Source organism: Xenopus laevis, chromosome 2L, assembly GCF_017654675.1.
Source record: "Xenopus laevis strain J_2021 chromosome 2L, Xenopus_laevis_v10.1, whole genome shotgun sequence".
NCBI lineage: Eukaryota > Metazoa > Chordata > Amphibia > Anura > Pipidae > Xenopus > Xenopus laevis.
Genome location: NC_054373.1, coordinates 151,821,507 through 151,845,390, shown reverse-complemented (window position 1 = coordinate 151,845,390; position 23,884 = coordinate 151,821,507). Strand labels below are relative to the sequence as shown.

The 23,884-nt window shown below is 39.3% G+C and overlaps 1 protein-coding gene across 1 annotated transcript in view; it reads right to left on the bottom strand.

Moving 5' to 3' along the window:
• hdac7.L (histone deacetylase 7 L homeolog) overlaps window positions 1-22,432 on the bottom strand; it is a 197,107-nt gene extending 174,675 nt beyond the window's left edge. Inside the window, exon 1 of the mRNA XM_018247526.2 lies at window positions 22,305-22,432. The gene's annotated coding sequence lies outside the window, so the exon portion shown is untranslated. The remainder of the gene's footprint in view (window positions 1-22,304) is intronic.
• Between the last annotated feature and the right edge of the window lie 1,452 nt (window positions 22,433-23,884).

Here is a 23,884-nt window from a genome sequence, read left to right as displayed (position 1 = left end):
AAGCCAGAATAAACACAGCCTGCTGGAGTAACAGACCTTTAATTTCATAAAAACGAGTTCCCATACTGAAGATCCTAGAAGTCATTTTTGGAAGGAATTTTATATTTTATATATGTATAGATCCATCATTATATATCTATTTCCATCAAGAAAAGATCCGCACTCACAGGTCTTAAAAATGAAAAACATGTATTTATTAAAAAAGCTGATATAGTCCCCATAGGCTTAGCTATCTTTTTTTGGTTGAACAAAAATAGTTCGAATTGAACGCTAAATCCTTCGATTTCTTTGGTGAAAAAAACAAGTGTAGTTTATTCATAAACTACACTTGTTTTTTTCACCAAAGACCTATGAGTGCGGACTGTTTGTTGTTTTGATAGCATTGATGTAATGCTCCAGCACCTAGCGTTTTATATATATATATATATATATATATATATATATATATATCCTATCAAAGAGGTTGCACTCACGGGTCTTACAAATAAACAAATAAACTTTTATTGTAAATCGTTCCCTAACGTTTCGGCTGTTATATATATATATATATATATATATATATATATATATATATATATATATATATATATATATGTCATAAATAAAGCTCCCAATAAGTACAATTTTGAATCTGACAGATGTGTGAGTTCCTACATAGGAATGTCTGGATTGGTCGGAAAGACCAGGAACAAGTAACACAACTTCTTTTATCCCTTCCATAGCAAAACCTCAAGCCAAAAATACAACATTATTTGTTGCTAAGGAGGTGCACGGGACCAAACTGTTTACAAATCTGTTATGTATTGCAGATACGCAAGTTACTTGAAAGCCAAGGGAGTGAAGAAGGCCATCCAAAAAAGTCATAAAATGCAGCAATCTTTAGTTCTATCCTCGGTGAAGCATTCTGGACAGAATCACAGTAGCAAGTGTGTTTGGCAGTGATCAACCTAGCTATATGTGCATTTCTGGCCATGTAAACTGATTGAGCAACACCAAAGAGGCTCAAAGTAGGGTAAGGGGCCACATTTTTCACCAGGTTTCACCACAAATAAGAGGTGGTTTGGAAAAAGTTGCATGAAAAACCACCCATTGACTTAAATGTGTTTGGTGAATTTTTGCAATTTCCTGAGTTTTCAGTGAAGCAAAACGGACTTGATCAGTGACATAACTACAGATGAAGCCACTTGGATTTGTGAGTTAAATGCGTCATGACTCAGAGTTAATTGAAGAAACTGTGTTATCTAAAGTTATCTTAACTCATTTAATGCATTTAACCTTTTCATTAGCATACCAAATCACCATTGTTCACAATGGTGAATGCTTTAATTAGATGGGATGTTGTGTCACAGTTTTCTGTGTTAAATGAGATAAATGGGATATCTGTGTTTAGTTATTCTGTGTCAAACAGACAAACCAAAGTGGCTGCATCTGTATGTCCTCCCACAAAAGAAATTTTCGGATGGGTCCGGCGCCTCTTTCCTCCACTCCCAGCCTGTTTGCGCCTGCCCACTGCAGAAAGTTCATAGCGGGAGCCCTGCAACCTCAGGGTCTGCTTCCTCTATAGTAAATCCACTGGCTCAGATTCACCCATCACCAGCAGAGATGCGCAGTGTTTCTCTTGCTTACAAAACAACCCCTTAAATCTTCCACCTAAGACAAGCATCTGTGCATTCCAATCATATTTTTCCCATAAATAGCATTACTAAAACTGTTTCAATAAACACAGCACAACATGCTAAATTTCTGTCCAAAAGATGGTTACCATTGAACAGATAAAAGACAATTCTCCTTAAGATAAATCAAAATCAATTAACTTATAATTAGGGACCTCCCTCCAATTAAAAATGAAACATCAAAGATAGTTACTGTGGAAGTCACAAAATGCAAAGACCGGCATGCAAAGTTAATTGTGGGAGAATCCCAAATAAATCCATATCAGCAGAAGTCTGTATTTGGAGCCACATGATCTCAATGAAAGATGTTGAGAATGTGTTGAGCAGTAGTTTTAAAGGGGATACTCAGCTTCAAGTCAACTTTAAGGGGCCATTTACTTAGCTCGAGTGAAGGAATAGAGGAAAAAAACTTCAAATTTCTATGTTTTTTTTGGCTACTTCGACCATCAAATGGGCTACTTCGACCTTCGACTACGACTTCGAATCGAACGATTCAAACTAAAAATCGTTCGACTATTCGACCATTCGATTGTCGAGTACTGTCTCTTTAAAAAAAAACTTCGACCCCCTATTTCGCCACCTAAAAGCTACCGAAGTCAATGTTAGCCTATGGGGAAGGTCCCCATAGGCTTAGCTATCTTTTTTTGGTCGAACAAAAATCGTTCGATCAATGGTTAAAATCCTTCGAATCGAACGCTAAATCCTTCGACTTCGATATTCGAAGGATTTAACGTTGACAGTTGAATATCGAGGGTTAATTAACCCTCGATATTCGACCTTAAGTAAATTTGCCCAAAGTATGATATAAAGAGACAATTTGCATTTGGTTTTCTATTTTTATTATTTGTGGTTTCTGAATTATTTCACTTTTTATTCAACAACTCTCCAGATTGCTATTTCAGCAATCTGATTGCTAGGGTCCAAATTACCCTAGCAACCATACAGTGGTTTGAATAAGAGACTGGGATATGAATATTAGAGGCCTGAATAGAAAGATGAGTAGTAAAAAGTAGCAATAACAATAAATGTGTAGCCGTACAGAGCTTTTGTTTTACAGAAGGGGCCAGTGACCCCCATTTGAAAGCTGGAAAGAGACAAAAGAAAAATGCAAAAACTATAGAAAATAAGTAATGAAGACCAATTGAAAAGTTACTTAGAATTGGCCATTCTATCCTATATACTAACCGAAGGCCTATCTATGTCCCGAGTGGAGGGGAGGCAGATGCGCACGCAACTTCGGTTAGGATCTATGAGATGCGCGCGCAACTTCAGCCGAAAGACATAGATGCGGCCTTCGATTAGCAGATGTGCTGGAAGGTTAGGATCAGAACAGGTTAGGATCGGGGAGGCAGATGCGCTGGAAGGTTAGGATCTAGGGAGGCAGATGCGCTCACCGTCTCCTTCTGCCTCCCGCCGCCTCTTCTTTCCTGCTCACTCAGGCGGCGACCGCTGGAAGGTTAGGATCTAGGGAGGCAGATGCGCTCACCGTCACACTAGGGGAACCGGTTGCGTACCTGCACGAAAGTCTGTATAAGCGTCGGCCATCTTGCTACTCCTCTGCGACTTTGTCATCCGCCCACTGCCAAATCCGCCCACTAAAGTCTGTATAAGCGTCGGCCATCTTGCTACTCCTCTGCGAGTTTGTCATCCGCCCACTAAAGTCTGTATAAGCATCGGCCATCTTGCTACTCCTTTGCAAGTTTGTCTAATGGCGGCGCTAGCGTCACTCTAGGAGGGGAACCGGTTGCGTACCTGCACGAAAGTCTGTATAAGCGTCGGCCATCTTGCTACTCCTCTGCGACTTTGTCATCCGCCCACTGCCAAATCCGCCCACTAAAGTCTGTATAAGCGTCGGCCATCTTGCTACTCCTCTGCGAGTTTGTCATCCGCCCACTAAAGTCTGTATAAGCGTCGGCCATCTTGCTACTCCTTTGCAAGTTTGTCTAATGGCGGCGCTAGCGTCACTCTAGGAGGGGAACCGGTTGCGTACCTGCGTGGGTGGCCATTTTTAGCAAAACGGGCTATATTATCTCCAAAAAATATTGATGTTGACATGATAAACAACCAAGTGATTGCATTACTTCCTGGACAAAGCTGTGTCTTTCTGAGTACTGACTGTATTGATTCTGAAGACGAAAGTGAGAAACTTAACTTCCCATTAGAATATTTAAACACTATCAACAATGCTGGATTACCACAACACAATCTTATACTCAAAGTAGGAACAATAGTCATGCTGTTAAGAAACCTTAAGGGTAGGGGCACACGGCGCGATTTCGCCGCGATTCTGCGCTAAGCGAGTTGTCGCTGCGTTTTTTAAGCCGAAATAGCTTTGCTAACTTTGGCGCTGGCGTCAATGCAAATCGCGGCGAAATCGCTGCGCTAATTCACACGCGGCGATTCGTTTTCTATTGTCGTCCGAAGTTGCCTCGCTGAGCGTTTCCGGGCGACAGTAGAAAAAGAATCGCCGCGTGTGAATTAGCGCAGCGATTTCGCCGCGATTTGCATTGACGCCAGCGCCAAAGTTAGCAAAGCTATTTCGGCTTAAAAAACGCAGCGACAACTCGCCCAGCGCAGAATCGCGGCGAAATCGCGCCGTGTGCCCCTACCCTAACACTAAGCAAGGTTTATGTAACGGTACACGGTTGGTTGTGAAGAGCATGAGACAAAATGTTATCAAGGCAGAAGTGCTTACAGGATCCCATAGCGGTGATACTGTTTTGATTCCCAGAATTGACCTTACCAGTTCTGACCAGGAATTACCTTTTAAACTTAAACGATGACAATTCCCCATTAAGGCTGCATTTGCCATGACAATCAACAAATCACAAGGACAAACATTGGATAAAGTCGGCATTTACCTATCTGAGCCTGTGTTTGGTCATGGTCAACTTTATGTTGCATTTTCAAGAGTGCAGCGTTCATCTGATGTTAAAGTCAAGATTTTAAGTACAGCTCACCAGGGAGAACTCATTCAAGGACAGGAGAACATTTTCACAAAAAATGTTATTTATAAAGAAATTTTTCAGTAACACTTTACTACCAATAAACTCAAAATTTAAGAATTCTAATAGCAGATAGGTAATAACAAGCAATAGGCACAGATTCACTCTACATCCCCACAAATTAGCGTCGCCAGTTGCTGCCTGGGGATGCCGAGTGAATCAGCACCCATCGCATTTTGCTGCCTCACTGTTGTTACCATTCTTTCATTAACGATTCTTTAGAGAATCGGGGGTTTACTGGTAACATACTAAAAGTTAACGTAAAGGTGAACCACCCCTTTAAAGAGATACTGACACCAGAAATTAAACTCTTTTTTACATCTATCATAATATTGACTTTGAAAGCTACTTATTAATTTGCCGTAAAGTATTTGCACAATGCTTTTACATTAGCTGTCTGATGCCCCATGTTCCTGTATGAGGGGGCTGCCATATTTGTGCAGCAGGAGTCCATTATTAGCATTAGAAACTCTAACTGACAGGCTGAGATGGGACAGTCCAGTCAGTCAGGTTTTGAAACGTCAACTAACAATTACTTACAAAAACAAATCTTTCAGCAAAAAACAATCAACATGACCTATAGGCAACTTAAAATGTACATTCATATTATAAAAAGTATTTTTTTAGTGTCAGTATCACTTTAAGTACAGTACTATAAGAAAGCCATTAAGTTATCATGTTATTCTTTAAGATTAACATTGTAATATAGCTGTATATAATATAAAGTGTGGTCACAGGTAATGCAAATTTATAGTTTTTATTTTATTTTATTAAATATGCCTAAAAATGGTAATGGCTAGGAATACTGTATTTTAAATTCTCAACAAACAATACTAGCAGAAAGGTTCAGTGCCCTATAACATTAATGTCCCAGCCCTTTGTTTGTGTCCTCAGGAGCTCCCCATGTTGGATCTTGTTAGGCCATCTTTTGAGTGTCAGTGACACTGCACATGCTCAGTTTGCTCTGGGCAGCTGTTGAGAAATTAAGCTTAGAGGTAGTAGGAAATCATCAAACAAAAATTGAGCTTTGTGTGTCATAGAAGCTGATGCTTCAGGGCTGATTCTTAGATTCTGATACAGAATGAGAATGCTGTCACTTACCTGAGTTTAGGAACTGTCAGCTCAGTGACAGCAGCACAGAGCATGTGCAGGGAATCAGCAGAAAAGAAGATGGGGAGCTACTGGGCCATCTTTGGAGACACAGATCTTTACTTCCAAATGTCTTTAGTTGCCTTGTGCTGATACAGAAGCTCAAAACATAATGAACAACATTCCTGCCCTACTTCTTCAGTTAAGCTTTAGTTCTCCTTTAAAGTCGAACAAAATAGGATCTCCATCATATATATTACTTCTTCTATGTTAGAGACTTCGATGTGCAGCTCGTTGGTACCACTATAAGGATTAGAATATTGTTCCCTTGCATTCCGGAAATAATAGACACAAATGAAGCAAAAGCTGTAGCTTTAATCACCTGATCATGACTCTGGTTTTAGTCAAGCTGGAAGGTGTAGATGGGCAGAAAAGGAAACACTCACATCATCAGTAATGACATGTGCTTGTTGGAAACACGACAGGAGCAACTTATTGCTGAATTCCATGAGTTGCAAGTCACCTTATTCTGGCTGCATGGAACAGGTGACAAGCCAAGTCTTACTGGCACACAAAGCAAAAGCTGAGGCTGACATTCACTTGTACCTTGTTCCTCCCCAAAGACAATTCGGACACATTTTCCACTACATTTAATCATGGCTGGAAAGCTACCCAGCAACCACAATTTCTAAATTTAAGGAGGTAGTTCACCCTAAGGGGCAAAGTCACTAAAGCCCGAAGCAGCTAAAGCTACTCCACAGGCTAGTGAATTTGCCCCTAAGATTTTAGTATGAGATGGAGAGCCCTATTGCAATAACTTGCATGCATTCTACAACTTTCAGGCTGCAACTGCTATCGGGTTACTAGTGTGTTTACTTAGTAAATGATTTTAGTTAGGGTTGGTGCCCTTTAACTTCCCTAGCAAAGCAGCAGCAGTTTGGAAGAGTCAGAATGGAAGATCGAAAGGAGGGGGCCTGAAAAATATATATGCAATTAAAAGTAAGGATAATGGTACAGGTATGGGATTCGTTATCCGAAAACCCTGTTATCCAGAAAGCTCCAAATTACAGGATCTCCCGGAGACTCCATTTCATCCAAATTTTTTTTTCTTTTTTCTCTTTAAAAATAGAACAGGAGCTTGAATCCAACTAAGATATAATTCATCCTTACTGGAAGCAAAACCAGCCTATTGGATTTATTTAATGTTTACATGATTTTCTAGTAGACTTTAGGTATGAAGATCCAAATTATGGAAAGATCCATTTTCTGGAAAACTACAGGTCCCGACCATTCTGGGTAACGGGTCCCATACCTGTAAAACAAAATTTTCAAAGTTGGCAGTTTTTTTTTTTTTGGTTGCTGCAGGCTATGATAAAGCCGCACTGTCAGTTGCCCGCTGGAAATAGGCCGAATGGGAACACTAGGAATTGAAAAATCATACAGAATAAATAATAAAGACCAACTGAAAAGTTGTTTTGAATGGGTCCATCTGTAATATATTAACATAGTCTTTAGATTATGATAAATTGATCAGGAGAACCCCTCAGTTCTAAGCACAACATCTTTGGATATATGTCTGAGAACACAGTGGAGGGTCTTGGGGGGGGGGGGGTGCAAGATCCATAGGGGAACATTTAACTTTCTACAGTTTATACATTTTTTATCTGCAGCAACAGTGACTTTAAGAACATTATAGGTTAAATGAGAAGTTTAAGCCATTGTGATGCATAAAATAAAGAGGTTAGTGGGAGTGTGTGTGTGTGAAGGGGTGGGAAATCTGTGAATGTTTTTGGATGTTTCATTTACGCATTTCGAGCTGTTGGCTCTGGGTTGGTAGATTATGGTTTCTGGCCCTCAGGGGATTCTATGAGTGCTGAGGTCACCCCCAGCTGCACAAAATTAAACCTCTGACAACAGCTGGATGAGCTAAAGCCACAGCTAAACCACCAGGACCGCTACGTGCCCTGTTTTTCTCTTCCACTCGGTTTGTTTTCTATTTTTTCCATGCTTCCTAGTGACTGATCTCTTTTTTTGAGGAGTTAAATAATATTCTTAGTTGCCACGTGCCAGAATGACAAAGCCCTTAATCCAAATTGCTCTAAAGAGAGCAGGCTGATTTCAGGCCAACTATCACTGCTAAGTGACAGATACGGAGCAAGGGAGGATTTGCAGAGCCGCGTAGCTTCCCGAAATGCAGTGACTGAACTGTGTGTCATTAAGCATTGCCTGTAAGACCATATGTTTTCAGCCCTGAGCACCCAAAACAGGCTTTAAGGCTGGAATACAAAGTCCTTACAGTTGATCTGTGTTTTGGTTATTGGTTGAAAGCTGCATTTTCAGTTGCTGGATGGAAATAGAGAATAGAGAATAATGAAGACCAATTGGAGAGTTGCTTAGAACGAATCCTTGGATAACTGTTATTAAAAGTAGTATCTGTCTGTCCTTTGTTATTCTCTTCACTTGCTAGCCTGACTACAAAACCAATGTACAAAGTACAGAGCACAACAGACACAAGACATCCCTGTCCTTACTAGGGCAAGTGGTAAATACAGGGTACCGCCTCCACCAGCACCCCATCATGAATACATTGCTGCTAAACACAGGCTGTATTCATGGAGGTGATTGAGATCTCAGTGCTTCAAAACTGAGTGCAGAGACCTGTGGAAATTCATTAGGGGAAGGTACAAAGTGCAAAAAGCATGGCCGATTGCACCTTTTTCTGCCGATTGCAACTTTTTCTGCACTTTGCACCCTTTCTCGAACACTGCAAATGACCCGTAATGTTTACAAATTACAAATAAGTTATTGTTTTATTTTTTAATTAATGTATTATTGAAAGTGTCTTACATATTCATTCATTGTGGAAAACATTATCTATCTTTCATTATTTGGGTAAAATTCCCCTTTCAATCACAAACGATGAAGAAAAATCTGTAGATGAATGTAGAAGTCGTGATTGGTGAAATGAACTGTAATCTCTTTCAACTCAGCTCATTTGGGTTTGTTTTGGGTTTTTTTTGGGTTGTTTTGCAGATTAGAAATGGGGGGATTGTACCTTGTGCTTTATGTGGTGTGGTTCCATGGTAAATCTATAATAATGTGTTACATTCTCTCAGCACTTTTGAACACTGGGAATTGTCTTTAAAAAAAGTGCAATGTAATCAGTCTGTGTATGGCAAACATTTCTGGCACCAGCTGCTGCTACCTGTGTTTTAGGAAGAAAATTGTCTCTGTGTGCCATAAATGAAGACTTTTCTATGATATTTTCCCAGGTTACAGTTAAAGGGGTTGTGCACCTTTGAATTAACCTTTAGTATGTTGTAGAGAGTGATATTCTGAGACAATGTGCAATTGGTTTTAATTTTTAGACGATTTGGGGGTTTTGAGTTATTTAGCTTTTTATTCAGAAGCTCTTCAGTTTGCAATTTCAGCAATCTGGTTGCCAGGGTCCAAACTTCCCTAGCACCCATGCATTGTTTTAAATAACAGACTGGGATGTAAATAGGAGAGGACCTGAATAGAAATATGAGTAATAAAAAGCAGCAATATATTATGTTTGGAAGATGAAAAGAGTCAGAAGAAGGAGGCAAAAATGATAAAAAAAGAAATAATGAAGATCATTTGAAAAGTTGCTTAGAATTAACTATTCTATAACATACTAAAAGTTAAATTAAAGAGCCAAACTGTTTTCCATTTTTCTATGAGTATTGTTCAGGCTAATATCAGGGTATGAAGCCCATGCTTCCTGGTCAGTGCATCTATACAAGAACATAATATTTGGTCAATGGCTGCCTTAATCACATACAAATACAGAATAGGGACCACATCCGGGACCTTTCTTTGGTGACTGCATAGGTTAATCTATTCTGCCAAGCTGCCAGAAACAGACATTCATCTCCCTTTTATGTTTTGTAGCCAGACCAAATCTATACAAATAGGTGCAAGTACTGCTGAAGTGCAGTTGCCATTAGCATCCATCCAATCAATTCATTTTTTAACTGCACTTGGGCAACTTAGCACCTGTGTTAGTAAATATGACCTTGGGGCAGATTCACTAAAGGGCGAATTGTAGCTAGCGACCACTTCACACCACTTTGCCTGGAGCTAATTCACTAAAATGTGAGGTTGCGTCCTGGGAGCCGTACGATGGCGACTTTTCACTAGCCATACTTCTTCAGTGTGAGCATTTTATAGTGAAAATTCACAATTTGTTGTATACACGTCTTTTTTTAGAGATGGTGTAAATGCGTGAAGTGGCCACTTTTTATTACAAATGTAGGAACCTGAAAAAAGACATTAAAGCTCCTGTAATGTCCTACACATGAGCCCACCCTAAAATATAAGTGGCATGCCCCTCAAATAGTTTGGACTTTTGAAGGCAATCCCGCTTTAAAAATAAAAAAGATGTAGCTTCGTTTCAGCAGTTCCCCTGGTCTGAGGTGGCAAAGGAAACTTTGGCGAAAGAGGTAATGTTCAGTAAAATCCACAATTTAGCGAATTTGCAGAGCAGCGACCATTTGCCAGAGTGAAAAGTCACCTGGCGATAGAGTGTGAACGAATGCTAGTGACGGTATCTTTCGTTAGCAAATTGTTGTCTGCGCCTGTTAGTGAATTGGTGATGTCTCTGTGGATGTGATGGATTAGATGGCTATATGATGGATTGATGCGAAAAGTCGATGGCGTTAGCCACTTCGCCCTTTAGTAAATCTGCCCCTTTGAATGTACATTACTTCAGTCCTCATTGTGTCTCCTTATAATAAGCATAATAACAATAAAAATGTATTAAATGAAACACTTAAATGTGTTTGCCACCATTCATACAGTAAATAAAACAATTCAGTAACAACCATAATGAAGAAATGAAGTAAAGATGGCTCATTCTAAGTACAATTTAGTAATAAAGACAAAAGCAGAAGGGAACGGACTGGTCTGGGAAAATATTAATATACCTGCACTTATAACGTATTGCTAATACAATAGGATTTGTCACACCACAAAAAAATGTTTACTCCACCACCAGAAGTTGGTTTTAAATACATTTCTGTTACCTTGGTGCTGATCTAGTACTATAATATGTCAAAGTTATGAACATGCATCAGGAGGCAATGTTTGGAATTTACCATCATATTGCTTTCCTTTTACATGGCATATAGTTCAGTACTGTAAATGATAAGGCAATAACGAATGAGAGAGCTGTAACGTCCCTAGGCAAAAAGCTGCAGGCTATGTGGATTCTTATAGAGATTGCTGAACTCCAAGTTTATGATTTTCAAATATCCTTTATTCAATTTTGTAAGATTTTTTGGAACGATTTTTTAGAATGCATTAAAAAGCTTGACAAGAGTGTGTGACCATATTGTACACAAGTTCTTGTTTTGGACTAAGAAAGCATAATATTCATTAGAAATATGAGTTTGTATTTGAGTTTAGCTAGCTAGCGTATACAGCTTGCAGGGTTCTGAGGTGTCATTTTACATAAGGCGTAGTCAGTCTGCAAGCTGGATATAAAGAATATTTCCTTGCAGTCCATTACAGCCTTGAGGATGCAGTGGGTTGGCTGCAGGACTACAGGTCAATAGGACATCCCTGCAATACTTTTAAATTCTGTTTAAACTGATCTCTAATGGTAATGGTAGTTCAGCAGGTCATGACAGACTACTCATTGCATTGGTTTCATGACCTTAGTTTCCTATCACTAAATTTTAGGTGAGTGGACATTATGTATCTAAATATAGGACATGACAGTACTAGTGTTGCTATAATGAAATGTCTCTGGCATCAGAAAGAGATGATCACAGTAGTGGTTCACAGAAACAGTGTTGAGTACAGTACAAGTATTGTCTTTTGACAATGAACTGATCATGGTGCCGGTGCCCTGAAGCATTTTATGTAAAGTATGAGCACGATAAGTAGTGATGGGCGAATTTGTCCCGTTTCACTTCACCACGAAATTCGAGAATTTCCCGCGAAATTAGCAAAATGGGCAAATAAAATTTCGAAACTTTAAATTTACAGGCATTTCAAATTGGCGCCGGCGACAGTTTAGACGCCAGCGACATTTGAAGCAAATTAAAGTCAACGGGTGTCTGTTTAATTGTTGCCGGCTTCTGTATAGTGAATTTTCATGTCAATTTTGCAAATTTATTTGAAACATAGAAATTCACAGTGAATTTGCACCTGCCGAATAAATTCGTCCATCACTAATGATAAGTATATTGGTAATAAAGAAGTGGCAAACTGGTAATGAATAAAATATATTGTTTGACCAATTTAGTTTTATTGAGCTAGTCAGTGTTTTTGAGCTACAATTGTGCACGTTTCATGTGTAACAGTCAGCTGAACATGAGGGACTAATGGGCTAATTTACTAAAATTCAGATTTCTATTTTTTTCACAAATCATTTTTTTCTCTAAAAATGCATGCTTTTTTAATTTCTCCAAAAATCTAAAGGTTTGAAATTTATTAAGTGTAAAAAACCACGAAATACTCTAATGCAATACTTTGGCAAGTAAAAGCAGACAAGGTCCTATAGAAGTCAATGGGAGCTGTGCTGGTATTATTGGACATTGTTTTAGCCATTCAGACTTGGGTTTTCGGATTTTTTTATGCTAGCACAACTTGAATTTTTAGAGTTTCTAGAGGTTTTTGTATCTTTTAGTGCATTGTTCAGTGTTTTTTTTTTTGTTTGTATTTTTTATATTTGGATCTTTTAATAATTTTCATGGCATATTAGAGAATAGTGTTTAATCATGGTTTCAAAAAGCTCTAATACCACTAAAATTCAACCTTTAGTAAATAGGCCTCCCAGTGTCAGTTAAGGTAAAATGTGGAACCATAATGGATTTATAGGGGCTCAGTGCATCATATGCCACTGGGTGGTGTAATGGTTCTACTCTACATACTGAAATCAACACATATTTTCTGCATTAGTTACCATATGACACTTGATAAGGAGGGTTGGCAGGAAATGTGATGTGGTACATTAATTAGAGACAGCATTAAAAAAACTGCAGACCACTGACCAGTGTAAACGTTTTGGTTTAGTTTCCCTTAGGAATAAAATACACTATATAGAAAAAACTTATTCAGACACCTCTTCTAAAATTGAATGTCCTCAGCTGGAACTCTTACTGCCGAGTTCCAAATCTTTTTGGAAGTAACTTCAGCTCAAGAGAACTATTCATTGGGAACATGACTTTTTTTTATAGTAAGCAGCCTATATCACCTACTGTACCAACACCCTGTGCAATTTAAGGCCACTATCCAGAGCAGACCCCGCAGTCGCAGGGGGGCCTGGAGAAAAGGGGGGCTTGGACTGCGGGGTCTGCTTCCTCTATAGCCGACAAGAACTCTCCCTTCCCAAGCCGCTCTATTACCAGCAGTGGGGAAGCAGAGGGCGTCCGCACGAGGTGGATAGTGGGCGGAGTTTGGGTGGGAAGTGGGCAGACTCTGGATGGAAAGTGGGCGAAGATGGGAAGTGGGCGGGAGGCTGTGTGCTGAGCCCTTCTGAAGATTTTTTTGCAGGGGGGCCCGGTGCACTTCGGTTATGCCACTGCCCGTGGAAATGCTATCTTCACCATGAGATAGGCTGGCAGACAAAGTATAGGTTTGGGAGAAGCAAGAAGAAGCAGCTGGCTTAAATACATAATTACTTCAAGGAATAAAACTTTGGAGCAGTTAATTGCGTTTTAGTCTCCAGTGAAAACACACCTTGACTCAGTGTACAATGACATTCTTGAACACCAACTGGGAGCCAAGCTTTATTGCCCAGCATGTTCCCAGCCTCACTTACTGTATGTTATTTTAGAAACAAAACCCAAGAACAATGTTCCAGCATCTAAAGGATGAGGCCACTGAGAGCAACATCCAAGGGGTTGGCGAACTACATGTTGCTCGTAAGCTACTAGTTGGGGACAACTGCCTTATAATGTAGCAAGTGAAGGAATACAGGGTTATGGAAGATAGCTCATAGTACAAGTTGATCCAGGGACTAATCCGATTGCCATTTTGCAGTCAGGAAGGATTTTTGTTCCCCTCTCAAGCAAATTGGAGAGGCTTCATATGGGGTTTTTTTTGCCTTCCTCTGTATCGACTAGCAGTTAGGCAGGTTAAAAAAGTTAAATGGTTGAACTTGATGGACGTGTGTCTTTTTTCAACCTAACGTACTATGTGAGTATGGATCCACTTCTCCCACAGTGTGCCCGTATCAGCACGCCATATCTATTTCTCCAACTTCACAATTCCTACACTCTGCAGACAGGAAGCTCCATTTGTTATTTTTCCTGTTGATTTTTGCCTTCTGTGATTCAGTTTCCTCGTTGTGTTATAGTTTCCTTTTTGCATTGTAATCTAGGCAACAATATATTTTCTTGTATGCGAGAGATTTGTGTAGCAGTTTCCCTGTTTCTTCTCTCTCCACACTACAATTTCCTATTGAATAAAAGCTCGGCAGTATATTTACAGTATAATTTCCAAGTGACATGCCAAATACATGGTCCCTTTTTCCTGTAAATACAAAATATTATGATCTGGGTTACAGTGTCCCTGTGGATTTCCAGCTCTGTGTTTAATTCACATGCAGGCTTTGTTGTATGAGGAATGAATTACTGAACCCATAAACTAAATTGTTTTCCAAAGTGATGAATGGGCAGCTTTAGCAAACGTTTAGGATGCAGCTATTTGCCACTTTTAATTATCAATCCAAACTCCAGATACTTTATTGAGCTTAAGTGAATTTTCTGTTCTGTTTATACCACTAGTAGCTAAGGTCCCTCATTCACTTCTAATATCATTATATTTTATAACAAGCGGATACATTTTTCCCAATTCATAAAGCATTTTAATACTTCCCAGCTAAACATACACAAAATAACCCAGAATCAGAGGAACCATCACACTTAGGGTGAGTAAGGCTAAAAGGAGTCAAAAAGTTCTTCTCAAATGCAAGACATGCACTGAGATTTTCTTAAAACATAAAGTAATCTCATGCTCATTCTACACACGTAGCACTGACTTAAATCCAAAACGAGGGGCTTTAACTTTCAATCTAGAATATATAAGTGGAGACATGCAGAGGACTCCGTAATGTCCCTTTGGCCAAACATGCAACCATAATCACTGGTTAAAAGGGTTGGTTTACCTTTAAGTTAACTTTTAGTATGTTATAGAATGGTCAATTCTAATCAACTTTTCCATTGTAAATAATTATTAATTATTTGCATTCTTCTGACTCTTTCCAGCTTTCAAATGGGGGTCACTGACCCATCTAAAAAAAGACTACAGATGTATTGTTGTTGCTACTTTTTCTTTCTATTTAGACCTCTCCTATTCATATTCCAGTCTCTTATTCAAAACAATGCATGGTTGCTAGGGCAATCTGGACTCTAGCAACCAGTATTTATATTCTTGCAAAAAATACTATATATTGGCACTTTTAAATGACAATCTGGTTTCTAGGGGCCTATATATCCTAACAGCAGTTTGGTAGTCAGACTAGATGATGAATAGTGCTGTTTGGTTGCTGGGGTCAGTGACCCCACCCCACACAACCAGATAGAATTTTAAGTTGCAGGCTAGAAATAAGCAAAATAGGATTGCTAATAATTCAGAAAACATACAAAATAAACAGTGATGGCAATAGTTGCAGCAATAAAATATTTAAAGTTTATTTATATATATTTTAAAAGATTTTTTTGGCTTCTTTCTGGACGCATTTCTTTCCAAATTGTTTGCAATAATAATATATATATAATAATAATCATATTTCATCTTGTGCCTTGGATGCATTTGAATAATAAATTCTTATTACAATCAGTCAAGCAGCAAGAAAACCAGTTTGTTTACTTTAACCAATCATGTACTGTTTGTAATAAGAAAAAAAAAATCCATGAAAAATGATCATGTACACTGGGCAAAAAAAACCCCCAAACACTGGGCACTTTCAGCAGCAATGTATTTATATGTATATATGCTGCCTTTGTTTATACAGCTATCAGAAAAGATAGATTGTGTATTTATATATACATATGGGAAAAGCACTTAGTCTCCAATCAGCAGGTTTTTTTCACTCTCCACATGGAACCTACTTCCCTGCTGGTAGAGCAGGGTCTCCAAAAATGATCAGCTACTAGTAGCAGCTACTTTTTGTGGCTACAAAACACCCTTCCATAGACAATACTGAGAATTGCCTCTGCTAAAACACACTTTCCCCTATATGTAATAAAATGCCCAGGAGCAGTAACCCATAGCAACCAATAATATGTTTGCTTTTAAACAGGTGACCAGCTGTCTGCTGAGCTGATGCTGTATTTTGTATACTAAACATAAACATGAACTTACTGCAACACAAGCCTAATCAAACAAATGATTTATGCTTTCAAAGTTGGTCACCATCTTGTAACTTAGTTAAACATCTTTGCAAGACCAAGACTGTGCACATGCTCAGTGTGGTCTGGGCTGCAGATTATTGTCATAAATTATCAAAACAGCACAAGTCTAATAATATCTGCCAGACGCTAATACAGCAGACTGATTAATAATTAGAATATGCAGACTGCACTGGGTCCTGTGTTGTCATGTAATCTAATGTGGATTTTATAGTTTTTGTATTGTTTAATACAAACTTTCTCAAACTCTGCAGAACCAGTGGTTGCAGCCAAGTAATCCTCCAAATAAATCTGGCTCCGTGATCTTTGTCCCTACAGCTGGAGTTGGAAACAGTAAAGGGGATGTAAAGGCAAAAATAAAATTTAATACAAATCTCTACACAGTCGCAGACTGCTCTACAGGGAAACAAACAAAGCTGCTTGAGTTCTGTATGGATGGGAAGTAAGGCGGGGGCTCCCCCTGCTGTTCATAAGTATGATTGTTTCCCTGCAGAGCAGTTAGGGACCGTCTGACAATACCTATCCACATCAGTAAATAAAGGGAGAATTTTACAGCATACAATCAGGTTTCTTATTAAAAACGGTACACATGTTTTAATTAAAGTATATTGGAGATAGATTTCTTTTTCATTAAAGAAAATACAAACGGGATTTTATTTTTTTTGCCTTTACATGCCCTTTAAGGAGAATGAAAACTCCAATTAATGGGGGGTGCCAAATGTTAGGGCATCCCCAAGGATTGTAATGACTTACCTGATACCTAGGGTTAGTACTCCTGTACGCAGAAAACGGCACCGGCCTGGGGAACTAGTGAGAGATCCCTTTCCTTCTTTCTTTGTGTGGGCACTCATGCTCAGTAGAGTTAAAAGCTGTTTTTTCCTCTCTACTGCACATGCGTCGGCCACTGGATTTTGAAGAAAGAAGGGAGGAAAAGGATTGATCACCTTACTCGTGCCCCGTGCCGATGCAGTTTCTGCTAACACGAGCACCATCCAGAGGTATCAGGTAAGTCATTACAATCTAACCTTTGGCCCCCCAATCGATTGGAGCTTTCCTTCTCTTTTAAAGGCTAAAATGTACCCCTTGTATAGGACTGAACCTTCATTTATTTTCTTAAATTTAAACATCTATTTAAGGCGCATACATGCTGCGTTATATGCACGGAGTCATAATTTCTATGGCCTCAGGCCTGATCTTGTCCATAGTCTATAGCAGGACTAAAGATACACTCATTTGGATATGTCACCAAGGTCTTTAGGCTGGGGCACATGGGGCTAATCTGATTGGCTTGTCCTTAGGGCCAATGATTAAATCACAATGGGTGCAGATGCAGGCTTTCAGAAGAGGAACACTCACAATAGATAGCTGGCCAATTTTCTCTCAGATATCTGTCAGGGAGGAAGTTGGGGGGGGCCCATAAACAAGTTCTCAACTTGAACTGAAGGTGCTGAATTGACAGCTGTAATCTGCCCATCTATGGCCATCTTTAAGGTGACCGCCTGCCCAACAGATATCTGGCCAAAAAGCAGGCAGATATAAATCAGGCGGGTTTAAAAAGTCCAGATGCATTGGCTCATTGAAAATGCAGGATCAGCCCAAAAGTGCCCACCTCAAGGCATGCTTTTTATGCTGCCATGTCCTCATGATATACTTGCTTGTATATTTAAGCTCACAAGGAACTCCATCTACAGGATGGTGACTGAGCTAAACATTGAATCTTGCCAAGCCCCAAAATATATTGATAATAATAAGGAAGGACAAGAAATGTGAATTCTAGCTTTGAGAAATAGCTTAGAGAATTAAAATTAAATAAGGCACAAAGTGTGTCCTAGAGGGAATCTATGGCCCCTTGCAGTGTTACTCGCCGTTCCCAGCACCATCTGGTTCCCATTTAAATTCATTATACGCTGATTGATTCAGACCCCAATTACGATATGAATGGCAAACCGGATGATCCCTTTTTTTTTTTTTTATAATGCAACAGGACTTTTAGCTGGACTTCAGTGTTACAACGGTGAACATGGCTCTATTTGTTTTATTACATTACATTAATTGAATAAATCACACTTCCAAAAAAAATGTCCCTTTGGCAAAACAATTCAATTAGCTATTATACCCTGTATAAACAAATAGGAGGATAAGATTTAGGTCACAGATGTCTGGATAATGAAATCCTTGTCAAACTCCCTCTGGATACAGAGAAATGGTACAATGTCCTATTACATGTATCCAAGGCTATAAATCCAGATTAAAGTTGTGTTTATTTTATTTATATTATAATATTCATGCAACTGGAGCTGGGATATTATCTGAAACAATGTGTGCTCCAGTATTTGTAAACTGTAACTCCCAGCATCCACTGCTTACTCTTGGCCGTCTGACAGTGCTGGGGGTTGTAGATCCCAACATCTGGTCTGACCCCCCTCCTGCCGATTGTAATCTTAATCAAACACATATTTCATCTAAGCCATTTTCTACTTGCAATTTGCAGTTTTGCCCTGCTGCATGTTGCTTTATGTATTAAAGAGTTCGGCACGACAAGAGAGAACGAGAAGCCCTGGTAAAATTTATTGGCTGGAACCCTTTCAGAGAATTGACTGTAAGACTTAACAGTAAGATGTGGCTCACAGGCTGCACAAGTCACATTGTCAGGCTTAACTGCTTGACTTATTTTGGTGAACAGCTAAACCACAAGGAGCCTGTTGGGATGTTATTAGTCTTCTACATTATCATCTGCCCTCCAACAGAATCCTACTGCAGCTGAGGGAACAGCACCCATTCACTGGTAACAAAAATAAGGGAACCATGAGTGACTTGTCTAAATCTTGACTTTACAAGCAGTAGAAATAGCCACATTGTTTTGTTTTTTTTGTGGACAGTACATCTTGTCTTTGAATATTTTAGAGAAGATTAGATTCAGGTCTCAACCAGGCATGGAGCCCCTTTGCAAAGTCCACCATATTTCATATGGAAATTACCCAGTTAATTTCATTTTTTGCTCTGCCAAATTGTAGTGTTGCCAGGCACTGCCCGCAGCTAATTTTGTTTTAGTGAAAAGTACCTAAATGGCATGCCCATTAAATTCATCTAAAAGGCCATGCCCAGTTTTTTTTTGCACCTTGCCCAGCAGGTTGTGACCTCAGAAGAATTGTAGGAGCACCGAGAGCTGCCTGTGTTTGGTGACGCTACATCCATAGTTGGAGGTAGGTGGGGGCATGAGGTTGTCCCCTAAATTGAGAGTTATTCAGATGTGTAAATTAGGAAACACCAGCAAACTTTGGGGATCCCTGTATGCCCAACAGCACCTGATTCTGCACCCTGCCTGCCCAGACCACTGCCCTGGGGGCTCATTCAATATTGTGCTTGGGCCAATGATAAACAAAGCCCTTAATATATAATGTAGAGTTTTACATTTGTCTCAACTTGACTGTCTACCAGTTACTGTAAATGTAATATTGCCAGCTTGATGAAACTGCAAATTACATCATTAATTTATACAATAGATGATATAACTTTTTAGTCTTTGGCCTTCTCACTGTTACTAAATGGCTCGCTAAAGTTGTGACTACAGCCTCCTGCCATTGCATGGGTTCCCTGTTTTCTCCCACTTTTCATCCTGGAATTTAAGTTTCAATTACATTTTGGAATGTCAAGACATATACGAGTGCATAACAGGACCTCTGGGTGGCTTTGTCTGTAACATTACCAACTCTCTAATCTTGCTTTCTGTATGGCTATGCTTTGCTTTGATTGGAAGCCAATCATTATCACTAACTGAAGGCTGGTGCTTGGGAAGGAGTTGTGTGTATGGTGTTCCCATGAAAAGCTACCTTTCCTGGATGCAGGACATTTGAACAGTGATGTTTTTTGTGTCCCAGGGACTACAGGAACTGTAGACGCATGGGTCATAGTCCTCTGTTTCCTATTTTATAAAGAATGGGTTTTCTAAGTGTTTTTATTACAGTCTCTTCCTAACAGACATAAACTCTGAGCTTCCTCAGCAAAAGTGAGTCAGATGCTCAAGATCAGCGAAACATGTTAATGGCATAATAGTACTGTGCTCTGTATAACTCCTTTATTGCCAGTGGGAACAATGGACCAGCTGACTGGTGCAAAAAAAAACTGCAATCAGTAACCCAGATCAAGAGCTGTTTTCAGGTAGGGGGGTTCAAATAGGGCCTTCTTCCCAGTTCCCTTCACATAAAGGGGGTCTAAAAGAGCAGCAGCTGTACATAGGAAAAGTAGGGGGTAGTAGTATTAGTAGCCAATTCCACATGTGGTGCCATTATGCAAAAGGAGATCTCATTTTCAGCTTGACAGCTATAGGCCTGTTAGTTTGACATCAGTGATAGGAAATCATTTGGAGGCTAATAAGGAATAAGATACTGCTAAACTTTTCAAATCACAATACCATGACTTTGTATCAGTATACATGCAATAGATCTTCCCAGACATACTTCAATAATTTAATTACAATAATAACACAAGGCAAAGTAAAAAAAAAATGAACTGACTACATACAGTAGAAATGATATTTAGAGAGCTTCAAAAGAGTATACGTGTGCTCAATCCCATTTTGTGAACCATACCCCAAGGGTTTGCTACCTCACAGTATACATAGTCGCAACCAATATCCATGAATCTTGGTCTTTACAAAATGACAGTAGAAGACAATTCACAGCCCACAAGGCCCAGAACGCCCTTGAGGTTCCTAATGGCATTAGCACTAACATTAGGGGCCACAATGTCTTTGCAGCCTTTGAACGGCAGGATTCTTAGTGAGAAGAAATGAATAGTTGATAATTGCCAATACACATTTTTCTATGAACACTAACATTCCACCACACTAATCTCTAACCACCGCAGATCTATAGAACATCTAATCCAAGGACCAGCACAACGGCTGCTGGAGAAAGGGGTAGAATTGCTTTAATACATTGCAACCTGTCTACCACCAGCCCTGCGAGTTCTCCTTATTACACACACAGTTTGCAGATGCCAGACTCTGTTTCATGACATTGGAGCACCCAAAACGCAGCTGCACAATTCAGATTGCAGGAACACGTTAACCTCTGATCAACTGTCCCCATAGGAAGTTGTATTTAGAGCCATGTTGTTCATCACCTTATAAAGTTGTTGTACAGTGTTAGCCAGTCACAGGGCAACAATGTGGTATAAAATGATATCTTTATTGGCTAACTCAGCTTGAAAAGGGAATTAAAATGTTCTGAAAGCTTGCTATGATTATGTTAGTTAGCAATAACCACCTTTTTGTTATTTTTTTGTGCATTACCTTAATAAAATCACCAGTAAACAGTGCAATGCATAATTGACTGTGATCTTCCATCTCATTCTGTTATTCTTCTTTTAGCTGGTCTCTTGCAGTGAAGTATAGGAACTCATGCTAATGATTTCAATGTTATGCTGGTGAAGGGAACACACATCCCACTGCTAACACTTTGCTAGGTGCTTCATTTAGCAGCCCATGCCTAATGCTGCTCGCTTGCCCATTAGGCCTATAAAAAGTTCTGCTGACAACCACAGATGTAAACCTATTCTTCATGCTTTTCATTCAAGTCAGATAATGCCATTGCGACATCCACTCCCCTCAGTGCGCACCATGAATTTTAAAAGGTCTATACGTTTCAAAATATACCATGAATAGAATACTCTTGGGTTAAACACCCTCCAATACCAGGCTTATGTAATCGCTTCAAAGAAAGGCCAACTAGATTAATAACCGAATTTCCTAGAAAGCAGTTGCAGGGTAAAGAGATGGAGAAAATAAAAAAGAAGGCAAGATATGCATTCCAGGAAGATAAATTCCTGGTAAAAAAGGCACTTAGCTATAGGAATCTGAACTAAATTAACCTTTTCACTTACAAGGGCAAGCCAACAGCACTGAGCAGCCTGTCAGAAAAGTAATACACTCTGCACAATTTATGCGCATGCTTCCAGACAGCATTCTGGATTTTATTAATTGTGAGTGGGGCGAGATTTTGCCTCTTGGCTGTTGTACAAGATTTTTTTTTTTTGGCATGGGCATAAGAACAACAATAAGAACTGGGAAGGAACTAGAAGGGAGACTGGACTCATTGCACTTAGACACTGAACCATGGACGAGACATAGAGAACGCAAGGGAAAGACTCACCGGTGTTGTGCTTGCGCATGCAGCTCCTACAGTTGGGCAACCATTGCAACAGGATGTTAGTCTGACAGGCAGTCTCTTTGAAACATCACAAGATCCTCTATGCAGTCAGAGAGAGTGAGAGTATCAAGCAGAACAGAGAGAGAGAGAGAGTGAGAGAGAGGAAGAAAGGGGAGGGAGGCTAGGGAGGGACCATTTCAGGAGGGATCTATGGCTGTGTTGAATTGACAATAGAAGGAAATGCTTTACTTGACCTTAACCCTTTTGCTGCAAGAGATCAACTAAGATGTTCACATGAAAAATAAAAGACTGGAAAACAGTTTAAGAAAAGTGAAAGCGATCAAAATAGATTTTTTTTTTCTTACTGCATGAATAAGTGTAAAAGCTGCTTACAAACCAACCTTCAATTCAATCGAAAGAATTCCGTATTTATTTATTTATTCAAAATGTGAACAAAAAAAAACAATAAAACTAACTTTTGCATTTTAGCAGTGGTTTTGCACAGGAAAGAAATACAAGTAGACTATGTACTGGGTTGTTGATTGCGTGTCTGATATTTAGGGGGCATATTTTAGGCGAGTGAAATGGAGATTTCACACTTTGATAAATATCATATACAAGAACAGAGCGCCTTGAAATTACCCTCAGGTTAAGTGTGAGGAGTTCTGTTTTCACCCTTCACCAAATATGCCCCATAGTGAGAGAGAGAACCCTTAGGGAATGTATAGAATATAGGGCAACAAAACAAGGCTTGAAACTAAATCATGAGTGATACGATTTGGCTGAATTTATGCCCAGCTGGAGCTGCCTTTAGACTACTCTTATTCTATCGTCTTGATACTGTATCACATTGTGTTGCTCTATGCTTAGTTTATTATTAACGGAGAAACGTTTAACAAAGAAGTAGGGCAGAAATGTTGTACGTTATGTTTTGGGCTACTATACCAGCCCGAGGCAACTAAAACCCTTTAGCAGTAAAGATCTGTGCCTCCAAAGATGCCCCAGTAGCTCCCCATCTTCTTTTCTGCTGATTTACTGCACATGCTCTGTGCTGCTGTCACTTACTGAGCTTAAGGGCCAACTCACAATATATTGTATAGATAGAATATAAATGTTACAGTATAAAGCTGATTTGTACTTAATTCAGATTTTCATTACATGGCAGAACTGAAACCAATCAGATGTTAATAATCAGCCCTGTAGCATGAGCTTATGTGACAGACAAACCTAATTTTCCACTTGATAATTTGCAATGACCCCTAAGCTTAGCTTCTCATCAGATGCACAAAGCACGCTGAGCATGTGAGTGTCAATATCACTCCTAACAAAATCCAAAATGGGAAACTTCTGCAACAAGTTTGAAGACCTGGATCATTACTACTAAAGAGATGCTGCATCTTTAAGCAGCATCTGAGCTCAGTATATAAAATATGGCACTAGCCATATTCATTTTAAGGGTTAAGTTCTCCTTAAAAGTACTTAAAAGTACTTAAGCAAATGTTTATCTTTATAGCACCCTAAAATGGATTGAATCCCCAATTTCCTAATGGAGACAAGATCATAGTACTCTTCTCAATATATCT